The 10878-nt window shown below is 26.6% G+C and overlaps 1 long non-coding RNA gene across 1 annotated transcript; it reads right to left on the reverse strand.

Annotated features, from left to right (window-relative positions):
- Positions 1–2387: 2387 nt before the first annotated feature.
- On the reverse strand, positions 2388–3524 carry LOC145950946 (uncharacterized). The gene is made up of 2 exons (XR_014428772.1): positions 3420–3524; positions 2388–3134 (listed from the first exon to the last, which is right to left on the reverse strand). It is a non-coding gene; the product is annotated as an uncharacterized LOC145950946 (long non-coding RNA).
- Between the last annotated feature and the right edge of the window lie 7354 nt (positions 3525–10878).

The raw sequence follows: 10878 nt of genomic DNA on the forward strand, positions 1-10878 counted from the left end.
TGTAACAGTTAATGTTATTAATGTATAATTTTATAAATATATTAATAAATATTTTTGTTTGAGTAGAATTAATATTACATTTTTTATATTTATTAATTGGATAAAATATATTTTTAGTCCCTCTAAAACTATTAAAATTTGATTTTAATTTCTCTATAAAAAATTGTCTTATTTTAAGTTCTTAATAATTTGAAATCACATCACTTTTAGGCATTCAAGTTCTTTAGATAACACCTAAAAATGATTATAAAACATAATTTAAACTATTTTTAAGGTCAAAAGTGGAGCATTTTCAAATTAGATAGATTAAAATAAGACAAAATTATTCATTAAAATAATTACTTTAAAAAATTCATGAATATTTTATATTATGTATAAATTAGTTATTTAATTATATTAAATTATAATTTAATGATATTAAAATAGTGGATGAAATAGTCGTTAAATTCATTTTCTTTATATTTTTAGAACTACAAATAATAAAATCACAAAAAAATTACTAAAACAATCAAAGAAAATGAATATTTATATTCAATCGTTTTATTCTAAAAAAAATAAATTCTAATATATAAATAAATTATTACTTTAAGAAAAAAAATTTGTAGAAATTGTTTATTCATTTTAAACTTTGTCAATATCTAAATTATCTAAAATATAATGATGTGGTGTTGTTGTGGCATGGGAAAACAGGAGCATAAAATATATAAAAATAATATTTAAAAATAAAAAATTTATTCATATTATATATATTTGAGGAACTAAAAGAAGACAAAAAAAAAATTAGAGGGACTAAAGTCAAATTTGAGAAACTTTAACGGAACAAAATTATATTCTATCTTATATATTTTTAACATTAACAATATTATTAGTATAATCATAGATAAATTAATAATTTAATAAATATAAATTGATATATGCCAATATAGTTTTTACTAAATATAAATATATTATGTATGATATAAACAAATTAAAAGAAATTTAATTAAAAATATACTAGCAAGAAAAAAGCACTCCGTGCCTGTATTATATTAAAAGAGAAAAATAAATAAATAAAGAAAAGAATAAAAATTACTCATAAAAAATGTAGTTATTGAAAAATATAAACAAAGAATAAAATGGTCGATGTAAAAATAGAAACTAAAAGTAATTATTGAAAGTAGTATCCCTTTTATATATTAGTATAGATTAGTATAGATGTCTAAATAACTATCCATAATCTTTTAATATCTTTTGCGTGTCTAATTAGTAGAGACACGTGTCTCGAGTCCTCTAAAACTTATATATATATATATATATATATATATATATATATATTATTTAAGAGTAAATGGAGAGGTTGGGGAACCTTATATCTAAAATTTACTTCGAATGAAAATGGAAAGTATTACTACTGTGATGAATTGGAATGCATATTCGATTTTTCATTAACAGCAAGAGTTGCTTTGCTCCATCTTCCTTCAACTATCAATAATTTTTCTTTTTTAAATTATGTCTTATTTTTATTCTAAAAACCAACTAAAGTGTTAAATTGGATAACCATCAATAACAGTTACATGAAGGTTGTTTTTTTAAAGTGGAGAACAAAACCTTTGTATTTCTTTTATCTTTAGTTAAGTCATAAATAAGTTTAAATTGATTTTTTTAAAATGAGTAAACATGATTTAGATTAAAAAATGACTAAACGTAATAATTTATTGTAGATTTTTTAATAATTTTTTTTGGAAAAAAACTTAGAAGAAATCAAATTTCCAAATAAAAATTATATAAATTTAGTTATTTGAATTTTTGTAATTAAAAAACCCATAAAAAATATATAAATTTTAAAATTCAAAATTAGGCTAATTTTAAAATTTAATTTATAATAAAATATGATTATATATTTAAATGTTTAAAAATGAATTTAAAAATTATTGAAACGACAATTTACATTTATGTTGTTTTATATAAAAGAAATGAATTTGAAAAATATGGATATCTTAAATTTAGATGTTTAATAAGTTGAATAAATTTAAATTCATTGTAAAAATATAAAAAATCATTGTAAAAACTAAAATTAAATAACTTAGTTAAAAAAAGACTATAGTTAATAATTTAATGTAGAATTTATTTATAAAAAAAAATTGTTGAAAAAACTGAAAAGAAATAATAAAATAAAATCCGTTGAAATCGCAAATCTAACTACAAATATAAAAAAAAATCTAGAAACAAATAATATGACGAAACAAAAACCTTCGAAATAATATCACAAAACAAAAAATTTTGAAACCGCAATTGAACCTTTTTGTTGTTTTGGACATGTCTCCATGGTGCAAAACTTTTATAAGTCGCACAATCACATGTTATTTAAAGAAAGAAGAAAATGAAGGAAAAAAAAAAACCAAACAGTATGGGCCGGATGTCGTCTTTTAAATTTATTACACAGTTTTAAATCTGTATGTCATCAAAACTAATTTGATTCATTAAAAAAATAAATTGAGGCAGAATAATCTACGTATATGATAAACACTCAGTGTTGAAATAGGATGAAAATTTTTTGTCTCCAACTCCTATCTCCAAACCTTGTCCCTCCAATCATAAATTGCCACGTTATTGTATTTAATTTTTATTTTTGTTAAGTACATCTCAGCCATCTTCAAAGCCACGTACCCACCATAACTGAAGGCGTTCAATGAGGCGCTGCAGCTCCCCGCTCTCGTGGAGTTGCCGGACCTTGTCGGCATGAAGTCGCGCGGCAGTGCAACGCTGCAGCGGCCGAGGATCCCGAGGAGCTCGTCGCGGAAGCGGTCGTCGATGGAGATGTCGCGCTCGTTGACGGTGACGCGGAGGCCGCGGAGGATGGATCGGACGGCGCGACAGTCGTCGAAGGTGCAGGGAACGATGCAGAGGGAGGTGAAGTAGACGATGACGCCTTGGTCGAGGCCAGGCGGCAATGTGGCGGGGGAGGCGGCGCGTGAGGCGCCGAGGGCACGGAGGACGGCGGTGGAGATCCGGACGCGGCGGAAGAGCGACGGGGATTTGGGAGCGGCGGGCTCGGGCTTGTCTTAGAGGAGGCTCTGGATGTCTTTGAAGGAGGAGCAAGAGAAGTTGAAGGAGCGAGATCGAGAATGTGACGGCGAATGCTGCCACACACTCCGCTGGAAACCGTAACTAATTGGTTACACTTTTTAAAAACAAAAATAAAAATTAAATGCAATGACATGACAATTTATAATTGGAGGGACAGGGTTTGAAGACAGGAGTTGGAGACAGAAGATTTTCATCCGTTGAAACAATGGAATGCTACTTTACAATAAGCAACATTGAAAATCAAAGGAAACAAAATATAAAGGAAATAAACACTCGATGGTGAAAAAATGGAATGCTACATTACAATTAGCAACAATGAAAATCAAAGGAAACAAAATATAAAGGAAATGTACCGTAAAATGGAGAATAGATTTTGTAGTGATATGAAGTTGGTTTAACAAAAAGAAGATGAAGTAAGAAAGACGGGATTGTGAGAATGAGACTAATAAATACAGTTGCTTAGATGTATGTGATTAAAATGAGTAAAAGTGGTGGTTACTTAAATAATATGTGGTTAAAAGAGTGTTTTGCGAAGAATAAAGGATTTCAAAATTATATATAGAGACAAAATAATTGATTGTATTATTAAGGGTAAAAAGATCATGAATAAAAGTATAGACTAAATGATAGTTATCTATATTTGTATCCTTTTATATAATGTTATAGATTATATAAATATAAATTTTAGTGACAGAAAAATGTACGAATTTGAATCTCTAATGTTAAAGGAAGCCTCTCAATGTCGCTACCTTGTGTTTGGAAAGGACATATTTAAACATATATTACATCGTTTCAAAATTGAATTGATTCAAGAAAGTTATTTTGAGTTTTAAAGATATTATCGCATCACTTTTTATTTCATTTCAATTATATAATCAATGTAAAAACACGATATAAAATGATTTTTTTTTACTAGTGTGTCGGCCATTGTTTGCTACATATTTAGCAAACTAATTTATACATATATCACTTGTGATTTTTATTATTAGAAGAAATTATACTTATTATTATAAGACAATTTATTAAAAAATATAATTCTTTTTATAAGGTGCTTTACAGTTTTTATAAAATAATTTTATATCATTTTTTGCCTCTATTAAAATTTGTGAAAATGTATTTTTTTGCTGTTGAATAATGAGAAGAGAATTTGAGACATAAATATTTATTCTCACCTCTAGAACTCTCCAAGTTATTTATCAATTTTATTGGTATGGTATATAAACTTTGATATGAAATAATATCTTTATTCCTCACAAAAATTTATAATAAGTAGGGTAAAATTGGTATATCATAATTTATTTTATAAATTCAATAAAATCAACAAACATAACTGTTTATATTGATTTAGTTAGAAGTACATTATAATAAAAATTGGATTAGTTAAAAGTACATTATAATAAAAATTGGAAGGAGTCAGGTGCATGTGCCCCCACTACCATTTTACACACATATTTTTTTATTCAAAAAATAATATATTTTAAAAATAAAAGTTATATTCTAATAAAATAAATATGTATTAAGTTATCATATGTATAAAATATAAATTTAAAAAATTGTTCATTTATTTTATATTTATCAAACTTTCAAAAGAAATTAGTTCTTATATGTGATAAAGAATACTCATTAATAACAAATTAATTTCTTAAAAAGTTTAATTTTTGATAAAATAAAATTTGCAACATATATATTTATCTTTTGTGCTTTCTATTTATGTATACATTGATTAAAAAAAATCTAAATAGTAAAGATTGTAAGATTATATATGTTGATTAAAAAAAATTAAAATGGAAAAAGTTGAAAGATTTATATTTTATTTAAAATTTTTATTATAAAATATGTTTTAAAATAAATTATCATCTAAAATATTATATTAGATATTAAAAACATGTTTATATTATAAATAAATTAAACTTGATTTTTATACAATTTAATATATTTATTTTTATATTTTTATTAGTATTAAATTATTATAAAGTACATTTTTAGGATTGTAATTTTAACAAAACATTTAAAAAAATATCTATAATAGATAATAAGTCATATTTAAGACATGTATTTAAAAAAAAGTTATGTTCAAATTTACTAAATTATAATATAATATAGTCTGACTTAACTTATTTTTATTCTTAATCGTAATCATAAATATAAAAACTTTTAAAAAATAATTATGATATAGATTTATACTTTTAAAAGTTATATGTAAAATTTTTAATATTATAAATATATAAATAATTATTGTCTTTATTATCTAAATGAGTAATATATAAGTAATATGTGAAATGTAAAGTAATATAGCATACAAAACTTACGTCACACAACTGTTCTTTTAAGGAAAAAAACGAAAACCTATATGAGCTGTTAGATAGTTGGTGAAAAAAAAAATAATGGATACAAAGGGAAGAAAAAATAGGCTAAACTTTTTTGAGATTTTCTTAAACTTATGTTTTAATCACGATAATCAAGTTCTAAATGTAATTGTTTAGAAATTTGTAAAAATATAGGTCCATGACCTATTTTCTCATTTTATACTAAATATTTGCGTAAAAATATGTTACATGAATATAAATTAAATTCTTATGAAATGAACATTTTACTACTACGTACCAACCACGGCCCAACAAACATATACTCATTTGACATACATAGACTAGTTCGTGAACCTTTTATATATATATATATATATATATATATATATATATATATATATATATATATATATATATATATATATATATGTATGTATATATATATATAATAGCACAACCACATAAATGCAACGAAAAATTGTTCTTCATTATGCAAATCATGCTAGCACATATGGTGTTAGATGCAATTAATCTCACTAAGCCCTATCTCCAACAACTATGAGTTTTGTGTGACACCCCAACTCTAACATGTCTTGATCTACAACTCCTTTATGGGTTGACATGCCCCGAAGCCATTTAAGGACAATTGTAATAGCCAATTAAAGCAAAAAGAAACAAAGCCATATGACCAAACCAATACATGCAATGGTGGGTGAAATCGTCATCAAAAGTTGGACACTAATTATGGCACATTTCAATTTCCAACCCTAATAAAAGAATCAACAAGGTTGGAAAGAAGTGATGATAACATTGTCACGAACACCATTGTCAAGGAGAAAATAACGACCAAGAATGTAACAATCAACAATATTTTGTAGTGTGTTACCAAAAATTTCTCTTCCTTGACTGGATCCATTGCCATGATGCGATAATTATTCCAATTTCCAAAGAACACCAATATTCTGTTTAGTATCCTTTTGTGCCAATTTATACAAGAGGTTGACTTCTTGCTCACTAGATAAAAATAAAAATAAAAATAAAATAAAAAAATAAAAAAAGTTGAAGTCAAGAAAAGAAAATGCCACGCGTGTATGAAGAAATTGAGGTTAAAAATAATGAAGGAAAATCAAGAAAAGAGATCTATTTGTTATTTTCTTAACAAATTAAACGTATTGATTAGTGTATTTTGTGCAAATCAACTTTCTTATTAACAAATAATAGTGTATCACAAAAGAGAATAATGATATTGAGCAGTGACATCGTCCAAGAACACTTACGTTATTGATGTAGTTTCTACTTATTGATCTTTTGCCTTTTGAGTTTTGAGGAACTAGTAAGTTGTTATTTTGCGTGCCGTGCCTTATAACATTTCATTGGCGTAGTGAGTAATAAGTCACACAAATTAAAATGGATTCTTAGTTCATACTTACAGTCCAAAATACAAGCCTAGACTCTATACTAATCCAGCCTAATAACTCATTTTCCAAGTCAAAAGCTGTCCAATCTGGCATTAATTCTGCATTGGGATGAAACTTCATTTGAACCATATTTGAAGTGAAACCTTTTTCAATAAAGTTTTATACTCCTTATCATTCTTAATTGAACAATTTTCTTTATTTTTTATATATTAGTCATGATATCATTCTTAATTTCACAGAGAATCTCGATCCCTTGATCAAACGATCTCTTACACTTGTAGATTTCTTGTTTTTATCTTAATTTTTTTAGTTGAAAATGTATTTTTTTACCCCAAGTTTGAAGTTGGTTTTGAATTTTTACTTTTTTATTTTGTAAAATAAGGATGTATATGGGACTTATTTGACACTTAACTAATCTACTCCCAATGAGTCGGTCATTTAGGAGTAAAGAAAGTAGTATTTTCAATCATAATTCTTTTTTTAAGTCTGAAATTTGGTTTTAATCCTTGCTTAAGAGTCACAAATGTAAAATTAGTTATTCTTATGATTTTAATATAGTTGGTTTTGATTTTGTCTTTTAGTTTTATATTTTATATAGCCCACTCTAACTTTTATTTTCATATCACGCTAGTCTTTTCATATAGTTGGATTAAATCTTGTCAAAATATCACCAAAAAAAGGAGCTACATTTTGCTTGTTGAGGAGGTTTAGTGTGTGGGTTGTAAAAAGAGGTTGAAATAAGAAAATCACTTGTTTCATGAGTGCTCTTGATTTTCAAAAGTATGGTACGTCTCTATGCTTCATGGATAGGATGTGAAACAGTTTTTCATAATGATGTTTAGTGCCATTTCAATAATTAATGGGGTTGTTGAGCAACCATGAAAGTGATGGAGAAGGGTTGGATGGTGATTTGGTTTGTTGCGGTATAGGTCATATGGGAGACTAGGAATGATATGTTGTTTAAAGGTAAATAAGTAAATTTGTTGGATATTGTAGATTTAGTAAATAAGTTGAAAGCTTGGAGTTAGTCGAGGGCGAGAAGGAAGATGTTCATTCCCTCAACTGGATCTTGCACCTTGAATTTGTTGGCTTGTCTGGAGGTGATTGCTTAAATGGGATCCTCAGGGGTAAAATGGATTGGTGAGTGTTGATGTGGTGGTATTGAACTACTTGCATGGTCTCTCAATTTTGGAAAAAGGTAGTAGGTTTTGATTTATATCATTAGATAACGTACTTATTGTGTGACTATCATGCATTTTGATGTATGTCTTTGAAGTTTAGGTGTATAGTTTAGAGCATGTGATTTATCTACTACACAGTCTTTGTATTTCTGATACTCTACATGCGTATATACTGTATTTTATTGAGTATGATTTAATAAAAAAAAGTTTGCTATAAAAAAAGTCTCATTGTAAATTAGTTTTATTTTTCAATAATCCTTAAAATTAAGAGTAAATCACATTGATACTATATAGATAGGGGTTTAAATGAGTCAAGTTGTAACAGCTCGGTCACACCCAAATGAATGGAATCTAGAGGTTGTATAGGTGTAAGACTATACAATTGAGGATGACCTAAATGAATGAATTTGTATTCTTTATACCAACAAGATACATATACTTTTTTATAGTTTATCACTTAAGAACTTCAAAATTAAGTGTGTTTGACTTGAAGTAATTTAAGGATGTGTGAGTGAAGATAAAACATGTTAAAAAGTTTTGTATATTGGTTTGTAGGGATAACCCTTGATCCTAAAAGCGATCAAACATCTTAAAAATAGCTACCCATTGAGGGTTCTAATCGATATAGGATTTTAACCAACGAGATATTATGTGAAGTATCATAGAGTGAAGTCATAAAGATGTTAAATCTAAGGGGTGTTACAAATGGTATCTAAGTTTGCTTCTCTCTCCTAGTAAGGTGTAGTTTGAGAACAAGTCAAACAAGAACTGGTGAGCTTGTAACAGTCCAAACACACCGAAATGAGAAGGATCCAAAGGTTGTATAGGTATGAGAATGTACATTGAAGATGACTTAAAGGAATAAATTTGTATTATCTATACAAACAAGATATGCATCTATTTTTTGGTAACTCCTCATTTAAAGACTTCACAGTTAAATGTGTTTGACTTATATGATTTAGGGATGAATGATTTTCTAAGAAGTTTTCTAGAAAGTGTATGATTGAGGACAAAGCATGCTATAAAGTCTTGTGTGTTGGTTTGTGGAGACAATCGTTGATCCCAAAGGTGGTTGGACATCTCAAGAAGAGCTACCTACGAAGGGTTTTAACTAGTGAAGGATTTGACCAATGAAGGGTCTAACCAATAAGGAGTTGTGTGAAGTATCATCGTGTGAAGTATTGTAGAGTGAAGTTTTTGATATGTCAAATTCGATAGGTGTTACAAAAGCTATTCTTGAATTATTTTGACTTACATAAAAAGATCAAGTCTAGTACCACTCAAACTAACAACTTGTAGGTGTAAACTCTTATATTTAAGTATTTATAACATAAAAATATATACATTATTTAATTAAAATGACAAGGTTTATTACATTAAACAAATAACATAATGTTAACAAATCTTAGAAAGATGTATCATATTTTTTATTCAATTTACTTCTTTATTATATATTATTAGTAGGAAAAAAAAAACAATTCGTGCCTTTGATATTAAAAAAAAAAGTAGTTATTGAAAGTATATCTCTCTCACTTAAAAAAAAATAAAATAAAAAAGAAATAGTAGAGTGGGGTAGTTATTCAAAAGGTGTGGGTGATTTATAATCTATGAAATAATAATTTAAGGATAAAATTATAACTAAAATGTATAAATGAAAAAGGTCTTTCGCATTTATTATAATTATAGATAAAACTCTATATAAATAATTTTGAAGACTAAAAGTGATGCATATGTCTATAAAAAAAGTTTGATGAATAAGAAAAATAGTGGATAAGTAATGACAATCATAATTATCAAATAGAAAGTTAATGACATATTGAGATTTTTAAACTAAATATTACTATCTACTTAATAATTACTTGAAATTCAATAGTTCTTAATATAGGACATTTTTTTGAAAGACAAACCAAACTTAAAAATTTCTAAAGAAACCAAGAATATATATTTCACACTTTTACCATTAATATGAATATGATACACAAAAAGTTAATAATAAAAATAACAAGACTTAATCATATCACAATTTTATATTTAGATATAAAAATAAATTTATAAGAAATAATAATTTATTTTTAAAATAATATAAAAAAAATTATCTCACAATTATATAACTATTAAAAAAAAAAAACTCTTTTAATCATGATTTCGAAGTAATTGCACCTCTAAACGAGGCTCAGAGGCAATCCTGGATGATTTATGATTAGTGACATTGTAAAATTATTGGTGTTTAATTTATTTTCTCATTTTATAATAAAATATTATATTAAAATATGTTACATGCATGTAAATTAAATTTTTATGAAATTAACATTTTGCTACATCAACCAATCTCAACAATGGCCAAACGAACATTCTTATATGACATGCATATAGAACAGTACATGAACCTTTCTCTATATTAGCTCACAATCACAGAAATGCAACAGCAAATTGTTCTTAAGCAGATCAATCTAACACATGTAGTGTTGGATGCAATTGATCTCTCAGAACAACTATGAGTTTTGTGTGATCCGAAGCCATTTAATTAAAGTCGCTATGAGTTTTGTGTGATCCGAAAGCCATTTAATTAAAGTCGAAAACAAAAGCATATAACCAAAGCATTACATGCAATGGGTGCAATCGTCATCAAAAGTCGGACGCTAGTGGCACATACCGATCCTAATTAAAGATCGAGCCAGATTTAAAAGAAACGACGTGGCAACTTTATCAAATTAAAGCATCACTGTGAAGAATAAAGAAAGACCAAGAAAGCAATAATCATCGATCCATTTCTTTGTCAAATTAAAATTAGCGAGGAAAGGAAGTTGTACTAAAGAGAGAAGGAAATGACTCAATTGAAAAGTTAATTTAACTTTTTGTGGGGGAACAGATTTCTATAATTTTCTAGTTATCTTATGTATATGAGTT

The sequence above is a fragment of the Cajanus cajan genome, chromosome 8 (assembly GCF_000230855.2).
Source record: "Cajanus cajan strain Asha chromosome 8, NIPB_CcT2T_4, whole genome shotgun sequence".
NCBI lineage: Eukaryota > Viridiplantae > Streptophyta > Magnoliopsida > Fabales > Fabaceae > Cajanus > Cajanus cajan.